The following is a 21,752-nucleotide window of genomic DNA, read 5'->3' as shown; positions in this document are numbered from 1 at the left end:
AATACCCTATTGAGTTAAATAGTGCCTATGGAAAAGTGCTATATAACGCCTTATTGGACACGTGTGCTAAATATAATCTGCTATCATATGGGGTGTGGTGTCAGTTAGGGAAGCCACCTCTATCTGAGAGTATTATCCAAGTCAAGGGTGTCAACAAGAAAAAAACTACGGTTTTTGGAATCTGGCACACTTTTGTCAGTTATGACAGTGGGGTTGTAGCTCAAGACTTTTTGGTCATACCTACTGGAACTATGGAGGTTAATATAAACCTAGGACGCACGTGGATGATAGCCACCAAATGCACTATTGATTGGGGGACTGGGGGTGTCACAACGCAAAAACCAACTCTTATCCCTACCACTCAAGCCTGAGATATTGCCTAAGGAAATAAAACCCAAGACATTGCATGTCCAAGAGGTTGAACCATACGTCCCCATAGCCCAACTCTCTAGAGCTTCAACTGATGTAGTTGAAAGAAAACTTGAGACACACAAGAACCATCCTAATATAACAAAGAAAAGGTATGATCTACCCAAGGAAGGGGGGAGTGTTTGCTGACATCCATCATTCACTTGCTTCCCTCTCAACCTTCCTCCCTGACCTCTCAATCTCCAATCCTAGGGAATGTATATATAAAGCCTTATAGTAGTTCTAGCAAACAAACAAAAAAAGATTTTTTATTTTTATTTTTATTTTTAAGTAAAAGAGCAAGAGCGACTAGCAACGAGAGAGCACCCTATCAGATCCTACACATAAGTCTAAATTCACCATGTCACATCAAGCAACACACAAAAACAACTCATGTTTTAAAGACCTAACCAAATCTATTTGTATTCTTAGAGATGGCTAGTTCACCAAAGGCATGCGCTTCTATTTTTTATGAAAGGTACCCTTTTTCCTTTTCTCAAGTGTTTCACATCTGCTACCCTGTAATTTCTTGCGAATGGGATTTGGTAGAGAGACTTGCGCGTGAGCAAAATTTTGAGGAGTTAGAATGGCTGATACGTCTATGGATAACTAGTGATCCCTACCCAGTAGCGAATGTTTCTCCGATGGCACATGCTTATTCTTTTGCACAGGATGAGTATCCACGCATCGCGAGGTTCTTGATTAACACGCTTGCGCAAGAGGATGATGAAGAAGAAATAATAGAGACCGAGGAAGACTATGGCCTCACGGAAAATGATTTCGTTTATCTAGATGATGAGGATATAGGCCTAGCCTTAGGGTGGCCACCCGGTTTATATAATATCCTCTTTCCTTGATTCTAAAAGGGATAACAGATAGGTAGGTTAGGGGTCTGGATTGTGTTTTGAGTTTGTTTTCTAGGAGTTTTAATTTTTTCACACTGACATGCCTGAGAGGTATAGTGCTTGTTTTTTGGATGTGTTAAGTAGGACTTATATGGATCTCCATCCACATGGCTGAGGACATCTGCTTCGACAAAATGAGCAACTCCATACCTCCAGGTGTACTACTTTCCATGATTCATGTTGGTGGATATGTATAATTTCTAATAATGATTTTTCATGGTTTGTTTGAGTGCAATAGTTATGTTTGTTATCTGCCATTATAGATGTATAAATTTGTCTTTGCTTAAGTTGATGGAACTAGAGTTTAATCTTATGGATGAGCCTTAAGATTAGGAGACCGTGACTTTAGGTTAACTCATTTACTTGACCACTAGGCCTAGCTGATAAAATTATCAGAGTATTTGAGACCTTAGGAATGTTTAAGGCATAGAGAAGCTTGCTCACTTAAACAACAAAAACACTAGTGAGAATACAAAGGAAATGGAAGCAAAAAACATAAGTGCCACAAATGAAAAATCTAATGCTGGAAGAGAAATCCTGGCTTGAATTGGTACTTCACTCACATGTATTGTTTATGGTACTAGAGCCCTAGACGTTCCCAGTGTGGGTGCTTTTTTTTTAGAAGCAAAAAGCCCCGGACATACAAAATAAGCACACACGTCAAATGATTGTGAACCAAAGTAAAAAATAGAAAAAGAAAAAAATGAATGACATTTAAAAGACTTCCATCGAGCTTACAGTTAACATTTCAAGCTTTTGTTTGCAGTTGTGAGTGATAGTTGGCTAATCAAAGCTGAAAAGCACAATTAGGGAATCTTGCATTTAGATAATCTTCTTAGCTTAGCTAGTACTAGAGTAGTTGTTTTAACCTTAGTCATAGCTACTAATTGATAGACTCGCCCATAAGCCCAAAACTCTTGCTTAATTAATTTACTCAAAGTGCGATTTATTTGTCCTTAATGGCAGTCTAACATTTCATATATCTTGCATTTACTCATTTCCACATGTACTTTACATTCCCCTCATGATTTATGGCCATATAATTCCGCTTGCTGAAACAGTGACTTTGCCTTGCAGATTCAAATCCAGATGCTCTACAACATGGACATAACAAGCTTCAACTCAATAGCTTCCGAGGACGGAATCTACATCAGGAAGGGGGGCATGTTAACCCTCACGGCTCACGGACACCCTATTACCTACGATGGACATTGTAACCTACAGCGGACATTGTATTATTTATTTGGTAGAGTCAAGTATTGGGCTTGTTGGTCCAATAGGAAAAGGGTAAGAGTGATCGCCGATGAGAGGCGCACTCTAACTGGAACATTCAAGGGATTAGTTTGCTAAGCATGGGCGCCCAAGTGTGAATGGGGCGAGCTCATATAAAAGTCAACTAAACCTAAAATTCACTCATTCTCTCATTTGTGCAATAGAAGAGTGCTCTTGCTCCATCTCCATCTTCCTCTTCTTCTTCTTCATCTCCTTGTGTGTGTGTGTATGCGAGAGAGAGAGAGAGAGTGTGCGATCGAGCATTGCAACGACGGCACGGCGGCGGCAAAGCGGTTGAGCGCGGCGAAGCGGCGGCTCCTCCTTCTTCGCCGCGAGGAATCCTCCATGAAGCAAGCATAGAGCGGTGAGTGACACACCATCGCCTTCTTTGAGCTTACTAGTTTAGGCTTGTTGTGTGCTTGGAGCCATTTTTGGCTCGCACACGATGTATCGGCAAGTTCCTTGCATTGACACGTGCGACATAGGTGCACATTCCCCAATCGGATTCCTGTAGCTTATTCTGCAAGAATTCTGCAAAAGTAGGTATGACCCCCTGATTTAGGCTTCCCGCTTCCATTTGCCGATTTGATTGAAATTTTTTGTGCATGTCGCCTTGCCCTTCCGATCATGAGCGTATCTTCAATTTTTCCATCTGAGCTCCTTTGCTATTTATTATTAATTTTTGACATGTTTATTGAAAAAATCAAAGAAAATAACAAAATGCGCTAAAAAAACACAATGAAAATCCAATAATTAAGAAAACCCATTGAAAAACACAGCTTTATTGTTTCTTATTGGATTTCTCCATTTTAAAGTCTCAATATCAAGAAAAATGATGAAAATTAACCAAAAAATACTATTTTTTGATTATTTTTTGATAGTATATACACTATTTACACTCATCGGGGAGATGTTATCAGTTAAATTCCATTGTTGATGATTTCTAAGGGTATTATTAGGTAATTTTGCAAAAAATCATATTTTAACATCAAACTTCTTCCTCCCTCTTCAAACATTGCCTTTAATTACTTAGTGCCCTTTCACCCCTCCTAGATGGCAGTCCGAGACGACTGTGTGCATGGGTTGAACAATCGTGTCTATGCATAGCCTTGGTTGGCTCTACCATGCTTTGAAGATCAATGCAGTTCAAACCATTATGCTGTGCAAGAGTTGGGTTTTGAGTAATTAACTCAAGGGTTTCTGATGTCGAGGCTTTCTGATGTTGTCTTCCAAAGAGCATGTCTTGTAGCTTGTGTGCTCTTTGCTTGATTGTACCATCAGGATGCTTTAGCACGCTGATTGCATGAGCTGTTGGTATCAATAATGGTTGTTGTTGAGCTTTTTCCCTCCATTGATATCTTGGTTTTCTTTGTGTAGAACGGTGTGATTGAGTCTTCTGAGACTTAACTCTCCATTGCTTGATTGGTTTTACAATTTGCGGAGAAGATAAGTGCTCCTTTTTCTTCCAAATCCATTTAGTGTTAGGTTCCTTACTCAGAGATGCTCCTCTTTGTGTTTGGAACCTTGGAATCTTCGGTACAGTAGATGATGTTTTGGGCACCCATATTTGAATCGGTTTGTCCTTAAGCTGTGCTTTTGGTACCCAAATTTGCCTGACTCCTTGCATGCTACTTGTAGAAATTGCTTGTTGATAGGATGGAGAAGATTGATTGCTTTGTGGTTTGCTCTATTGGTAACTCCCTTTCCATTCCTCCTTGCTTGGTGCAATTGGAACAATGAGTTGTTCGCCTTTAGGTGATAGCTTGAGCTGGTTGGTATCCCAATCTTGTATTGCCTTGTACGTTCGCATCCATGAGATTCCAAGAATAATTGTCTCATTCATGTGTTCATTTGGTAAGCATACAAACTGATGAGAACATGAACATCCGTGTACTATCACATTTAAGTTGACTACTCCTAATGTTGGTGTTGGGTTCTTGTTGCATCCTTTGATAGTCGTTATTCATGTTGTCAAAGACTGACTTGTTGCTTTCTTGTACGTGGAATAACTGATTGCATTTACTCGAGCTCCTGTGTCGACCAATGCTTTTGTGCTATGATTTTTTGATTGTACTTAGATGCGAAGGTCCATTCCATCTAACCATTCATCATCTGTTGACACTGCATTTTTCTGCAATTTCCATTGTCGACCATCTATTTCCATAGTGATGATGGGAATAGGTATTTGTTGATTCTTGAGAGCAACTATCCTTTTAAGTACTCGAAGCCGAGATTCTTCTTGCGCTTCATCAATAACCTACTGTCAGTTTATCTTTCTTTGCTTAGCTGCATGCATTCTTTCTAGCAATTCATTGGTTAGTGGAAAATTGTACTTCTTTAAACGACATCCACTAATCCAATTAGCCATTCATTCACCATCTAGGGTAGACAACTTAATTTCTCCACTTGGAGATACATCTTCAATGATGAACAGTCCGTTTCCCTTTTTCTTAAACTTGGGTATGTGTTGTTCAAGGGAATAGACTAAAACCAAGTCCCCTTTTTTGAAGATTTTTGTAATAAGATGGGAATCAAAAAACTATTTTTGTTTCCGCTTTTGTGCATAGATGTGGGCTACAACAGTTAGCCTTTGCTCATCTAGTTTTCTAAATCGTCTCTCTGATAATTCATGTCCTGTCCACTCAAGATCCTTAGCTACCCTTAGTGTCGACAATAGAAATTCTATTGGCAATATGGCATCAAGATCATAAACAAGGTTAAAGGGTGTAGCATTTAACGTTGTTTTGAATGAAACTCGATAAGCCCATAGAGTAGCATCAAGATTCATTTCCCAGTCTATCCTTCCTGAACTAACCACTTTAGTCAATATCGAGCTAAGAATTTTATTTGTATGCTAAGCTTGTCCATTTGCTTGTGGGTAATAGGGAGCTGATTTGTTATGGATGACCAGAAATTCATTAAGCAGATACTCAATTATTTCATTGAGTTAGTGAGTTCCCCTATCACTGACTCGTATAAGAATCTGGTGGCGGTTCTGGCATTATTCTTTTGAGTTGCTTTAGCCTCGGTCCACTTGGTCAAATAGTATGTAGCTACAATGATATATTGAACTTGGGTTCTATAAGCAGGTGGCTGTATTGGCCCAACAAAATCTATACCCCATTTTGCGAAATCTCTAGCCCCCATCATTGGTCTTAAGGGCATGCTATTTACACGGGTTGGAATTTTTGCTCGTTGACAAGCATCACACCTTCAAACATATTCTTTGGCATCTGCAAAAAGTGTTGGCCACCATATGACTGCCATTAAGATTGTTGTTGTGGTGGTCTCACTAGAGAAGTGACCTCCAGCTAATCCAGCGTGTGCTTGTTCTATAATGGAAATATATTCGTCTTCATTTGCACAAAGACGCAGATGGTGATCCTTACCTCTTTGATACAATTGGTTTCCAATAAGAGCATAATCTCTTGCTTCAGTTTCAATTGCTCTTTGACGATGTTTACTTATATCCTTAGGAAATGTTCAGCTTGATAAGTAAGTAGATAGATAGTTACTCCACTTAGGAATAGGTGACATTTGGAACAATGTTACATGAGGTATGGGTGTTTGTTTTTTACATTGAGGACAATTTTTCACAAAAGAATGAACATCACTCCTCATAGTTGGCCAAAATACTCCAAGTCTCAAGATCCGTCGCATAGTTTGGTCTTCCGCAAAGTGAAGCCCTACTATGGTAATATGTGCTTGACTTAGGTATTGGGTTTTCTCCTCAAGATTAATGCATAAAGCAAAATTCCATCCCGATTTCTTTTGTATAGCCTTCCAGCTAGTAATTGATACATAGCTGATTGTGAATTAATCCGATTTTAATAGGAAGTGGTAATTGCGAATCCACTTGAGCTATGGTCATCAATGATACCATGTTTTCCGACCATCGAGGTATCATTTCCATGGAGAACATATATGAATTTGGTAGATCATCATCTACTCCTTTAGGTGGTGCTCCTAAAACAATCCTTGAAAAATGATCTGCTCTTTGATAAGTAGTGCCCTTTTTTACAACTATAGTGAAATCAAATTCAAGAAGAATGATGAACCATCTCACTGTTCTTCATGTGTTGCATGGCTTGTTGATCAAGTACAATAAGGCTTGGTGGTCCACAAAGAACACAAATTTATTAGCTAATAAGTAATGTCTATACTTTTTTACAACATAGAGCATTCCTAGTCCTTCCCTCTTGGTGGTGGTATAATTCTTTTCTACCATGTTCAACTATCGGCTAGCATAAGAAAAGGAAAATCAATTTTCCCATCTCCTAGTTGAGCTAGTATACACCCGATGGCAAAATTGGAAGCATCTACATGTATGTGGAATATCTTATTCCAATCTGGTGCTTTCAATATTAAGCTTCATGAAGGATTCTTCACATTCATCAGTCCATTCAAAGTGTGTGATCAAACTGTACATGGGTTTTGCAATTATAGCGTACATGGAAATGAACCGTCTGTAATATCCACAATGTCCCATGAAGAACCCCTTGACTGTTGTCTGTCCAGGCAAATCAGCAATAACATGAATTTTGTCCATATCAATAGCTATGCCATTTTTAGACACTATATGTCCAAGAATTTTTCCTTGTCTACCCATGAATGTGCACTTCTCATGATTTAAGCAAATCCTATAAAGTCTACATTTTTCGAATACCTTTTTGAGGCATTCAAAATGATCAGCTTGGATTGATGAATGTACACATAGATCATCCATATATACTTCCAAGAAATTGCAAAGCTATTCTTTAAAAGCATGGCTGATCAATCTTTGAAAGGTGACAGGAGCACTAGTTAACCCAAAAGGCATAACCCAATAGGTAAAAGTACCCCATTGAGTTGCAAATACAATTTTATGTTGGTCTTTGGGATCAACCAAAAGTTGATTGTATCCCAAAACGCCATCTAAAAAGTTGTAAGCTTCTTTTCTTGCAACTCATTCTAAAACATGCTCAGTGATTGGAAGAGGAAATTTGCCTCTAATGGTAGCTGCATTCACTTTCTTGAGATTGACACACACTCGTAATTTTCCATTTTTCTTGGGTACTACCACAATTGGAGACACCCAATCTATGTGTTCAATTTCATAGATGGATTTGGCCTCCTTTAGCTTTTCAATCTCTTCTTTGATCTCTCTGACAAATGTTTTACTATATGTGTATGGCCTTTGTCTACTTGGTTTCGCATCATCTATCATGGGTATGATATGTTGACAGATTTCTAGATCAACACCTTTGAGATCCTTATAAGACCAAAAAAAGATATCTGCATCTTTACTGTGTTCTACTGGAGATTGATGGCATAGGTATAGCTTTCAAATTTCTCATGTCTCTTTTTCATCTATACCATTTTTGTCTTCTCGATTTCTAGTTAGGAAAGTCAAAAAACTTTTCATCCCCTCTTTTCATGAGTAGCTTAGCTCTCACATGTTCTTTTTTCGACCCCGAATCATCTGAGGTAGCTGAGTGTTCTTCTAACTCATCTGTTGCATCATTGTAGAGTTCTGGAAGAACTTGTTGAGCTTTCATCAAGTCCTTGGGTTTCGAAATTTCTCTTCAATGTGAAGGGTTGAGATCATTTGGATGGGAATTACGTCATGTCTATTCATAATTGAGTTTCTTTCCAAAGTCCACTGCTGCAAAAGTGTGTTGATAATCAATTCCACAAGAATTAACTATCACTTTTTCAAGCAGTTCTAAAGGTCTTTTGATATGTCCATCAGGCAATTGCAATTTCATTTGAGTTTGTCTAATGGCTGGTTGTCCCCAGGATTCCCATACTACTTTCGTGGCTATGGCTATGCCTGCCCCACTATCCAGTATTGCCATGGTTTCTATGCCATTATATTTCACTGGAAGGGTTGTGTTCCCTTCTTCCCCTTCGTAGTATTCTCTGACTTTGTTCATTGGAACAAATCTAATCTCTTTATTATCCCTTTTGTGTTTCAATTTTCCCATAAAATTTTGCAATTAGCCCCGTTATTCTCTGAAGTTTTATCAAAAGCATTTACAAGAGGTACAGTATGACCGACTCATTAGCATCTATATACATGTTATTTTCCTTGTAGGTGAAATAAGTTCTTCTTTTAGGGAACTTCATATTGGCACCCATGCGGTTGAACCATGGTGCCCCGAGGTTAACATCCTCATGTTGGAGAGGGGATATGAAAAAGTCCTCTTTGTCAACGTAGCTTTGGACATGAAGTCTCAATTTCCCACTCAAGGAAGTAGCAGAGGCTTGTTGTCCCTTGAAAGCTCCATTAGCAGTCACCGTATCTCCCATCTCAAAAGATTTTATGCCCAAGAAAGGGATGATCCTTTGCAATGAGTGTTTGCTCTTCTTCGTTGGTGACTCCTTTGTTCCTGCATCAAGGTGATCAGTCACATTTGCCACTGTTAGCATTTTTGTGCTGTGTAAATCATTATAGTGCTTCTACTTGATACATGACTTAATTAAAGCTTGACAAATGCCAATTAATTCCTCAAGTTAATAACTTGCATCAAAAGGGCTTCATCCAACATCATTCATCATCGATGGGCTATCATTGTCCCTTTGTCTCCAAACCTCATATACATGATGTACATGGTATGGAGATGGTTGCCATGGCTTCAGATTTGAAAAATTTGTATCTTTGACAAAGGATTAGACTTATATATATATATAAACCCTTAGCTTGTATCCTCTATTCATAGCCTCCTGACAAAGTTTGGCTTGATTTGGCTTTAGAAGCTAACTTTTTGGATTTGAGTCTCGATAAAGGATGATGGGCATCTCTATCACCTTTTGGCTGCCAAATTATGTAGAACCAATGATGATGACAAGAATTTGGCTTGACTCTTGGTTGCTCCTGCAAAAGGCTCTATCATGATAGATTATTGAACTATCATTTCTGCCCCTTTTGTTCCTATCCGTATTGTTAGTCCCTTTTGTTTGTTAGGCTTCATTAAGTCACATACAAGATAGAAGTTTACGGTATAAAGATCTACTTCCTGTATACGGCCTTGTAGTTGCATGAAATGTCTGATGGAAAATTTACTCTTGATGGGTGCTTTTGTTTAGTCACATCACCAACTTTCTTTGTCCTTACAGGACATCCCAGAGTTTTATGACCATTCTCAGTCATTTTTGGCTTTCGAGACACCTCGTGAAGTTTTGTCATTTTTCTGTATCTTCTTCTTCTTTGTACTGCTTTAGGCATCTCTTCAATCTTTTCTTCATCTGGATTATGGAAATTTTTCCCCTTTTTTTTGAAACCTCAAAAAGATTGAAATAAAACAAAAATCAACCCAACCAAAAACAAAATGATTCTAATAGAATTCTACTGCTATGTACATTGTACACATGTCCCTAGGGGTTCATATATGGCTTTTGTCCCCGTGCTCCTCTTGTAATGCTATTATGAGGGCATATACTCTAAATTTGTCACAAAATCATCAAAATCAAATGCAAAAATTCAATGCAATTCACAAAACATTTTCCTCTAATATTCATAATATTAGGTCCGCATTAAGAATGCCTCCCCCCTTCTATTTGGAGTCCTCCTTGACAACAGGGTATCGCCAAGGGTATGTGTTGTGCTCGGGCAATCAAGAGATGTGCCTATGAATGCCTTGTAATGTGGCCCTATTATGCATACACAGTCAATGCATGGAAAAGATTTATGATGTGCAAGATGTGGGTATAAGCAATTTTCTTATTGGCATTTGCTGGCAAGGCTTCCTATTCTAAGCATTGTGACAATGTTTGAAGCTCATGTGCCATTTTGCTTGATTGAAGGTTGTAGAGATTTTTTGAAGGCTTACATATCTATTTGATGCTTCTTTGGGATCCATTTTAGCCTTGTGGTTGGCTGTCGTATTTGGTGTTGTTTCTTAGACTGGGTTCATGCTTGAAGTGAGCTCTCTTCTAACTATATTGTAACCAAAGGAGGAATTGAAAGAATTCAAGAGATAGTGCAGTGACGGTGGGTTTAATGGTTTCCTTTGGGACCCACTTCTTTGTGATTACTGGCTGTTTTGTTGATGCTACTTGTTTGGGAACCCATACTTGTCCCTGCTTTGTTTGTGTTTGAAGAGACTTCTTTGGGATCCACCTCGTCTTTGTGTGTGTGAGTCTTCAGCGGTCTTTGCTTCAGCTCTTGTACACTTGGTTGATGGGACGAGATTCAAGCATTGGGAATTGATCCTTTAATTGTTTTGGAGTCCAAATAAACTCTTGACCTCTTTGTGCTTGAATCAACTTCTTTGGAACCCAAACCTGAGTTGTGGAAGCTTGCAACTTTGTGTTTTTCCTAGATACTCTTGCAGGCTTTTCCTTTGTCCCGTTTGGCATTGGATCTTGTGATTTTTCATCAAAGATCTTGGTCTTCTTGATCCATACCTGCTTTTGGCCAAGCTGGCTCTTTGGTATCCAGCTTTGTCAAGCTTTTTGGCACTGACTTGTTGTTCTTTTCTTTTGGCTATCTTTGGTTGTCATGTAAGTTGCTAGTAATGGTGATGACATGAGTATTTGGTAAGAAATGTAATAAGAATCATCACTATCACTAATATCCTCAGCAAGGTTACACTTTGGTATCTAGTTGATTAGAGTGTTGGTAGCTCGTTGACATGGATGTGTTCTTCTTGGCTGATTCTTTTCTTCATGTATGGGAGCCACATATGAGGATGCTTGTTGTATTTGCATTTCCATTGAGGATTTTGGAATCCACTTTTGATACACTTTATTCTTGTAGTGGTGACATTGGTTCTTAGGGTTTTGATCTGGAAAATCATAAAACCGTGCAATTATTAAAGTGTCATTTATGTCACTTGCTAGGTTTTCTGGATTTTCGTTGTCAGCGTCTTCTTGAAACTTCAAGTGTTTTACGGAGTCATCGAACTTGTCTTCTTCTTCGGTTTTGTTTTCTTGGATCACACTCACTGCAAAGTAAGGAACAACATCATAGCCATCTTCATCACAAAAATTTGTTGTTGGATCATCTTGAATAGCACACACATCTAGAGTAGCCAAGATGTGCTCCCATTCAAGTGGCATGCTTCCTCAGGAAAGGGTTCCGGGATATAATCCTTATCTTCAATTGCCCTTTCAAGGATGCCTTCCTCTTGCTTTAAGCTTCTGCATTGGGAAGCTCCACACATCCACAATTCTTTAGGCTTGCCCAAACCATGCTCGAAGTTTTGATCATGCTACGATAGTGGAATCAAACTCTTCTACTGGGGTTCTTGTCACATCATTGTAACTATGGTCCTTAAGATTTATTTTCATCGTGGTTTTCATATGTCTCAGGTAGATATGGTCATAACCCCAATCCTCGACCATTTTCAATTGGCGCATGAACGGTCTTCCCTGTATTATGTTGTAATTTTTCTTCTTGCCAAAATTGACAATAGCAAAGGTTTGCTCATATTCAATGCCACAAGAAGTAACAACTACTTTTTCTAGCAGTCCTATGGGCCTTTCTGTGTGTCTGTGCAAGCTTCAGTTTCATCCTTGTATCCCTCATTGTTGGTTTTTCCCATTTTTTCTAGATCTCTTTTGTTGTGATGGAAACACCAGCTCCACTATCAAGGATTCCCATGGTTTTTACACTGTGGAACTCCAGAGGAAGAGTGGTGTTCCCATCTTCTCCCTCATAGTACTTGTCTACCTTGTTTAGTGGCATTGGCCTAGTGTTGAGTTGAGGCATTTCCAGCTCCTTGATCCCTTCCTCGATTAGAGTCATTGATTTTTTTACACCAAATTTCTCTAGGCATTTTCCCACAGTAGCCCACATGTTTGGTCGTATTTTGAGCAACTCAGTTAACGTTATGGTACAAGTGACTGATGTTGACAAAATTTCTATCAACCAGTTGATGACCTTGTTGGAAGACAGTCTCTGTGATGGGACTAGAATAACATCTTATTTGGCCTTGTGCTCTCCCGTATAGGACGGTAGTATTCTTATTGAATGGGGTTGACTGTCTATAGACTGTACAGATCCTTTGTCTCCCCAATATGATTCCACTTCTAGATTCATTTGAGGTCCAGTTTCAAATTCCTCTATTGGTGGAAGAGACACTCCTCTTCCATGACCCGTTTGGTTTACTCGTCTGCTTATCTCACTTTCTTTGTTGGCCTCTCTGACTTGTTTCCACAATTTGTCAAGACCATATATATCTTTAACAACTGTCATGTACAGCTATGTGAAATCCCTTGAAAGAGTTATCGATGGTATTCAACACTATCCTTGGCTGTGATGCTCGGTCCTTGAGCTTTGGTCCGTGCTCATGAGGCTAGAACACCCAACTCTATTTGTTCCTGGTTTGGTGGGACTATTAGTGTAGGTGGGACAAGGATCACACCCTCACGTATTCCAACTTGTGGTTCTAGTAAAGCTTGGGTTGTTTGAATCATTTTCTTGCACATTTCAAACTTGTCGTTTTCTAGTTCCACAATTAGATATGTCATCCACCTCTGTTCTTGGATTTGGTTGTTTTTGAGCCATGTTTCATAGGTTTTTTAGACAGTTGGGGATCAAGTTAGTGTGATTCCACAGTCAAGACAATAGGCATTTACTTGTGTGATCTTCGTCTGAGGACATTGTTTGACCAAGTGGTTGTCATGGCTTTTGTGACAATCTATCTCTAGTTGAGGAGCTTCTTCTTGCATTTCCTCTTGGCTGTAAACACGCTCTGACCTAGATAAGCCTCTATTCACAATGAACCACAATGTCCTTTCATCCATCTCATACCTTATTTCTTCATGTCAAAATGTAGGAGGTGGAGGTTGTACCAGACTCACCACTCCATTTGTTTCTCTCATCTTATGTTTCTTCGAAGGGTAGTACCTACTATGGTTGCTATAATACATTGTAGTATTACTAGTGCTTGTTTATTAGATGCTTCTATCATTGGTGTGTAACTCATGTCTACATGCATTCTAGCACCTGGTAGTGTAGGTTGTTGTCCTAAGATAGTCTGTGGTATTGAAATTGCTACTGGTCCTGGCACATTCCCCATAGCGTATCTAGGTGGAGGAGGTCCTACTAGAGCAGGTTGTACATACCTCTCCCTAGCATATTCCATGCCATAGTAACACTCTTCTCTCGTATGGTTTGTCCATTTTCTCTCAATTTTGCACCACTTAGTCTCCCTCAAATCAGCATTTACAAGAGGAGCTAATTAGCCTCTTGACCATTTCATTGATAAAATTTTCTTGATCCATAGGTGCCGCTAGTTTTGCAATGGACTCACTCATCTTCTGTGAATCATTGTGCTAAGAGGATGTGTTGTCCGCTTGACTCTTACAATCATTTTCTTTATATTTCTCACAGTTATCCATTAGATAAAGAGATTCTTTGATCAATTCATTTAGCGTCTTGCTCCTTATCATAGGTAGTGATCTCTCAGATCTTTACCTCCGTCATATTTCTTGTTTACCCATTTTTTTTGGATCTGGGATGGTCTAACTGGCCGATTGTCTACAAGTTTAACCCTAGACTCTCCCAATCCTTACCTCGTTCCAAGCCTTCCACTATTGCTAGGTTCTTCTTTAAAGGGATTCTATTGGAAATTGGTCTAACTGGCCGATTATCTACAAGTTTAACCCTAGACTCTCCCAATCCTTACCTCGTTTCAAGCCTTCCACTATTGCTAGGTTCTTCTTTAAAGGGATTCTATTGGAAATTGGTCCTCGAGAGGGCATGTTTACCACCTTTGTATTCATTTCATCTCTCGTTATGCTCTAGAAGGGAATCAAGGTGGCTCCCATTTTGGAATTCTTGTAGGAATTCTCGTGTTTGGTGGAGGTATTGTGGTCCTTCATTGACCAAATATCCACCTATTCCTAATGTAGTACATGGATATGTGCTTATATAGCTCTGTATTCTCATCCATACTTGTCAACAACTATAGACTTCCATTGATAGTCGACTCCGTATGTATAGACATATAAGAGCTTGTAATCCATCGGCTCTTCTGGGTATGGTTCTGACCACCTATAAAGGTTGAGCATCAATGTATCTATAAAATCCTTCACTCTCATGATTTGTCATCCAATCTATCTCAACAAGCTTGGTCTTTATCAATTGCAAGTTTGGAAGATCCATTATGGGCGAATGCTCCTCTATCACTGGGATTTTGAATCTTGTATAAGCTAAGTTTGACGCTAAAGAGAACATGATCTCTGGGCTTAACAACTCTCTAGCTCAATGCAAGCAGGCTTATTCCAATGTGTTCAAGTTCTTTGGTTAGGGAAAAGTTGAAACTATGTCCAAAACCACGACCATTTTCTCACAATTCTCTCAAATTGTCGGTTTTAGACACCACTAACTTTAAAATGAATTTTGAGGCCTTAAACGATGTTTTTTCAGACGCTGACCAACAATGAATGACCCATAGGGTCTTTGATCGTTGTTTAGGGTTGACACCAAACATTGTAGAGCTACTTTGGAGCTTCGTTTTGATTAAAAAAAGTTTCTGCTCAAGTTATGGCCAAAACAGTCAATCTGTGCCTGGAGACTTCATACGTGTATGATGTCTACTGGCTTATAATTTCTCCAAAATTTAATTGTAGACTGTCCTTTATCTACTCTAATCACTCCAAGTCTCAGTTGCAAGTTTTCACTTCTAATTTGGCACTTGAGACATCATACACGTATGATGTCTTTTGTGGCAGAATGAAGTGACTTTTATTCCAATGACTCCTCACTAAAGCAACTCTTAGAAACTTTCAAATTCAATTTGAACACTTTTTTATTTTGGCTAGGGTTTTCTTTTATGCTCTAGGACACTAGGGTATACTCAAATGTCTGATTTGACCCAAATATGGCCTCTAAGACATCATATGCTATGATGTCTTTTTGCTCAGATTTCACTTATGCTTCTACTCAGGGTACTCCTTGATGCAAACAACAAGAATATGTGATCACATCAAATTTTGGATGTCAAAATTGCTCAAAATTACCACTTTTTCACCTTTACCTTCTTGTATCTACAAAAATCTCGTTAAATGCAAAAGTAGGTGACCAAATGAGTTGAAATTTTGCAAGCAAGCCTAACACATCATTTCCCAACCCTCTATGTGGTCAAAAGTGTAACTGGACTATTAGATTTGGCCTTGAGACATCATACACGTATGATGTCTATGTGCTTAGAATTGGCCCAAACTTGGTCTGTAGGCTTGTCTTATGGTGCTTAAAACCCTGGTAAGCTCATATTTCAATTTTGGTCCCTAAAAGTGCCCTTTAGACATCATACACGTATGATGTCTAACTGATCAAATTGAAGTGAATTTCACTCCAGATGTTCCTCACTACACTAGAAACTCAGAGCAAGTTTTAGAATTGAATTTCACCACTTTTTCTGCAAATTATGATCAATTTAAGCAATCACTTTGTCTAGATGTGCCTTGTGGTCTTGTGGTCTTTGCAAGCCCAAAAATGCTTCAAATTTGATGAAATTTGGCCTATATGCTTCCTAAATGCTGTAGATCACAAGGGTGCACTCAGTTGTAACTTTTAACCTCAAATCTGGCCTTTAAGACATCATACGCGTATGATGTCCAGGTGGTCCAAATTCAGTTTTGTTTCTACCATAGGTGCCCCTTGGTGTGTACAACAAGAATATGTGTTCACAATAAATTTTGGATCTCAAAAATGCACAAAATTATCCCTTTTGATAAGAAATCCCTTGAAAAAGTAAAATTCGCCCAATTTTCAATCTATAAGCCCAAACGATATGAAATTTGGTGTATGTGCTCAACACAACATGCAAAAGATGGGTATAATGTCAAAAGTTTAAATTTGCTGCCAAAATCGCCCCTTAAACATCATAAGCGTATGATGTCTGCTGATAATGAATTTTTGGACAGAATTCATTCACAAGCATCTCCAAGTCTCTAGCACTAGTTTTCAAGCACTTTTACCAATTTTCATGCAAAAATGTGCTCAAAATCACAAGTTTTTCTATTTTTCATTTCAGACACTCCATTTTTTTACCTTTTGGGTTTCAAGAGTTGGTCAAAACTCTAGTTTCAATGTGTACCCCTTTTGAACACTCTGGTGCAGTCAGATTTTTCAAATTTGGTCTCCATATGCCCGTTGAGACATCATAGATGTATGATGTCCAAGTTTACAGAATTGCATTTTTTGTTCATAGACCACTCGCACATGCCCTCTTGTATGCTCAGCACCAATCAGCCATGCAAAAATGTCAACAAAAATCTGTTTATTGCATTTTTTTCTCAAAAGCAAACTTTTTTGAGATTCTAAATGCAAACAAGCAATTTAGCAAATAAATCAGTGATGAATAGTACTAGATCAGGTCAGATCACTTACCTAAAGCTACTCCTACAAATCATATGGGGTTTTGCATTTATGAGTAGAAAAATGCTTGAATGCCACACACGGCTAGCAAACACTTTTATCACCTCACAAGTCACTCAACCACCACCAACTACTCTAATCTACAAATACTAACTAAATCTACCTAGTCGCTCGCAGACCCTCGGCAAGACACATGCTTCATGGCTATCCACTTGATCTTGGAATAATCTCTTCCAGATCTACTTTAAAAAAATGCTTTCTTTAGCCTAAACTAAATCAAGCAACCATCACACGAATGTTAGTAGGAATACCTCTCTAAGTCCTTGTGTCCCCGACAGCGGCGCCAATGTTGCGAGAGAGAATCACGTCACCCATAAAGTGCATGCAACACAACCTAGATCAACATAATGTCAATCGAGGACACAAATGACACGATAGGCGCACGAAGACAATCTCTTTTGATTATCAGGCTGAGATCATCCCATGCATACAACACTCTGAAGGCTAACTAATCCACAATCTAGAATCTTGCTACTCTCAACTACACCACCTAGTCCACATACACACAAACGGGAGGGAACTCACTAAACCATGCCAGAATTGTACGAAACTTAAGGAATTCCATCCCCTCACTAGGATACACCTGTCCCTAGTCTCTACACTCAAAACCCTCACTTTAGACCCATCTACAAAAAACACGTATGAAGATAGAGCAGTGTTTTGGAAGTGTCCAGAATTGAAATCTATGAGTACCTATGTGTAGCTTATGTTGCCAAGATTCTAATAATTACTTGTAAGCAAAAAACAGACATCATTTGATATACTTACAGCTGCAAATAGCTCGTAGATGCACGAGCGTGTTTGCTTCGTTCTGCAAGGAATGCTTGGTGTTGTCGAGTAGGTCTTGCCGAGCTTAGCGCGATGGTGCAGTCGGATCTCCAATGTGATGAACGAGCGGGGAGTTGCGTCAAGAAGAAGCTCACACACTCTCTCTTCCTCTCTCACACACAGTTGATGGCAACTTAAAACTTGATTATGATAAAATTTCTCCTTTACAAAATGACCTAGGTACCTTATATACTAAGGCTACCATAGGTTAAACCTAAAATAGAGTTCAAGGGGTCAAATAGCTTTGTATTTACAATCTTGAAGTGCCATTGCACCTCGGCTTCTGCAACTAGTGACTACCTACTTATTACAAATGATGTTTAAAACCATAATCCTCAACATTTCATAACTCTCAAAAAATAAGGCTTTGGTATGAAAATGAGTTATGCCATGTTGTTGGCCCAGTGATCAACAACTTGTAGGACATTTTCCAAGCAGCATAGGATTTGCGATGTCCTCCTCTCTCATATTCTTTAGGAGAAAAATTATTGATTTCATTGGAAGAGGGGGAAGATGGAGAAGACATTGACCTCTTTCTCGCCTTTTTCTTCCTTTAGTTCCTCTCTTCCCTTTTGGAGTGATGAGGAGAATGACTATAGGGTGATCTTTTCCTCGTGGGATGAATTGGAGATCGTTGAGACCACCATCTTTGTGGAGCCACGTCTTCAGAGGAATTTGGAGATTCACTTCTTTCTCGTTAATTGGATTCCTCTTCTTCTCTCAGAGGAGAGAGTCTTCTTTTGGAAGTCTCTACAAGAGGCTTCCTAAGCTCTCTCTCCTCTTGGAAAGGTAGGGAAATCCCATAAGCACAAAGTTTTTGGGTAACTTTGGCTTGCAAAGCAGGGTTGCCCATAGCTTGTTGCAACTTAGTAACAAGATAGTTCACAAATATGGGGGCATCATTAGTAGCACCTTTATGTGCAAAATCAAAGTCATCAATATTCATTCTGCTCTCTTTATTATTGTCATCCATGCTACTAAACTTATCTATATGCTACTTTATGCTTTGGCAACTCAAAACTTAGTTGCTACTCTTCTTTTTTGAAAATTAGCTCCCAAGCAGCCACACCAATGGTTTAGAGACTGTTGATTGCAAAGATTAGTGGAGAGGGTCTAACATTGCTTGGTTGATTATGGTGATCCGAGCCTATCACAAATTTTTGTTTACTATATTTTATTGGTTTTCCTTGCTTCTAGAGGTTTACAATAAAAGAAAGAGTGAGAACAACCTCTTGGAAAAATTTAAAAAATGATTTGATGGGATTTTTTTCTTGACTAGTTCACCGGAGGTGAAAGGTAGAGGGAGAACCTAGTGGTAAAGGGAAGGGAAAATATGTAAATGTGAAAAGAAAAGATATGATGTGGTTGTGGAGCCATGCACCCATGATTCAAGGGTCGTGAGTGGCTCATATCATCATGGCTTTGGAGCCATATGATGATTCAAACAGATGGGACCCAAGTGGAAGACTTGGTAAAGGAAGGAACCAGACACATGATTTTGCTGGATTTTTAAAAAAATACTTCCACTCCGATCCAAGAAAAGTTATCTTCATCAAAGTTGTAGCTGATGAGCTGGCGATTTTGACCATATTTTTTTAATAATTTTTGCATCTACGGTCTAGGAGATATGGCCAAAATGGCGGACGCCAGTTTTTTCAACTGTGGTGGAGACCACCCCCTCTACCTTTACACACACACCCTTCCTTTTCCACATTGAGACCTTCTCTAAAAATCAGCCATTAGTCTTCTCACCCTCCCCTCCTTCCTCCTCTCTCTCAAGCTCAAAAAACCATCACAAATTCCTCTTCTAATCACCTCTCAAGTCATGCTTAATCTTGTTGTAATTCATAAGTTCTCATTCAACCCCTTTCTATTATTACTAGATATGTATTGATTTTATGTAGATTCTTTACATTTTAAAATAAGGAAGCTCTTGGACTCAAGCTATGGAGGAAGGAGTGAAGACAACACAAGTGATGATGGAGCCAATTAGTTGCAAATTGGTCAACAAATCACTTGGAAGGAGCTTCTTCATTGGTTGAATGTCCCTAATCAAGCTTCATTTGTAAAAATTACACTTGGATCTTAACCTCACTCCTAATCACTCTCTTTCCTATATAAAGAGGCCTTCCCCTTTGTAATTTTAAGCCTCCCTCAGCCCCATTGAGTTGTTGTATCACTCACCATGAGCCAATTAAGCTCATTCATTCACTCTATTCTTGCACATTCTAGAGTGCAAATTGTTTCATGCTAGTAACCTCCCCTCCTCTTACTTATGTTAATTAAGAGAAATCTTTTATGTGTGTGTGAGAGTGCTTGATGTGATTTTGGCTAATCCTTGAGTGGTTGTTTAGTAATCTACATGCTATTTGTGTTGGGAGTGTTTGAAGTTATCCATTCTTTGTACACACACTAAGGTTAATGCTTCATTCATAGTGATCTCTCTCTCTCTCTCTCTCTCTCTCTCTCTCTCTCTCTCTCTCTCTCTCTCTCTCTCTCTCTGTGTGTGTGTGTGTGTGTGTGTGTGTGTGTGTGTGTGTGTGTGTGTGTGTGTGTGTGTGTGTGTGTGTAGCGGTCCTAGTCCACGCTTCCAAGACTAGGTGGTGCCCTCATCTCATTTCCCTTGTGGCACAATGGAGTTTGTTTTGGTGTAGAGGCCGCCATTCCAAATTTCCTTCATCATAAATTGGTGCCCCCACCGAGGAATTCTCAAGCAGCGCTCTGTCAATCCTATGAAGGAATATCCATCAAATTCTCCGAGACTTCCACTATGGTCTCCCCAAGAAGCTCGAGAAAAGAAGCGTCTTTATCGACAAACGGCACGTATGCGGGTAAGGAGAGTTAACTACACACACCCTTCTTTGCTTCAAGGAAAATCTTGTAGTCATCAAGTCCGTAGGTCAAAGAATTGTGTTGAGTGCTTTGTGGCTAGTGTGGAGACACTTCCTTTGAAGCCTCGACTTCAGGTGGTGAAAGCACTCTCAAACTCGGGTATTAACAAGTTTTTGGAGGGGGAGATACACATCAATGGGGTGCAATATTGGCAAGAGGCTACATATGGTGATGCACTCCAACTACTACTAGCAAGAAGACTCAAGGTGGTTGAGAGGGTAGCCATTGAACCCTATGAACTCTACAAAGCTGAAGATGGTCACACCAAAGCTAGGCTAATCACTGGCGAGCAAATTCTTCGCATCTCTCAAATGGTGGGATCCAAGAGAGCTCAACTTCAATGAAGTGCTTCATGGAGGTTTGTATTTAATGCACCAATGAATAATCCCATTTTTTACAACTTTCAATGAGTTCAGAATATTAGGGTGAATGTGCGCATTGATAGAAAGATTTTTCTCCAACAAAGATTGGTCTTCTATTTTGGAGCTGAGAGGTTGAGAGAGATATTGTTGTCCCCTGACCCTATAATATTTCCTATTTTGGAGTATAATGTATCTTTTGATGTTCACATCTTCATCTTGCTTTAAGCATACTCCATGAATCATAGGGATTTATATGGAACTTTCCAACCTCTTGCTAGACAAACTGTGCATATAATATGTAGCACAAAGCTTAGGTTCCAAAACATCATAAGGAACTTACTAGGCCCTCGTCGTCTAGCTGAGATTAATGCATCTATCAATCCATTTATTCTACCCTTAATAAGATATGATTTGGGCCTAGACGTTTTCATCTTTGTGCTATATTGAGAGGAAGGCAACCCATTTTATGATGGCTTTCCCTAATTTTTTTGGGCGTAGTGGGGAAAATGCTGGGGATTTTTTGGATAACTTGGAGATGGCTTTCCTTGTCTCTGGGAGGGATGACGAAGCATTCAAATTGAGAGCTTTTCCTTTGGTGCTCAAAGAAGAAGCTAGGGTATGGTTCCAGGCTCTAGATCCAACCCAAAGAGCTGATTGGGAGGGATTGAAGGCGGCTTTCCTACGAAGATTTCAACGAGCCAATTCGGCAGAAGA

Source organism: Adiantum capillus-veneris, chromosome 4 (assembly GCF_014529385.1).
Source record: "Adiantum capillus-veneris isolate H3 chromosome 4, ASM1452938v2, whole genome shotgun sequence".
NCBI classification, from domain to species: Eukaryota; Viridiplantae; Streptophyta; class Polypodiopsida; order Polypodiales; family Pteridaceae; genus Adiantum; species Adiantum capillus-veneris.
Note: the sequence above shows the minus strand (reverse complement) of the source record.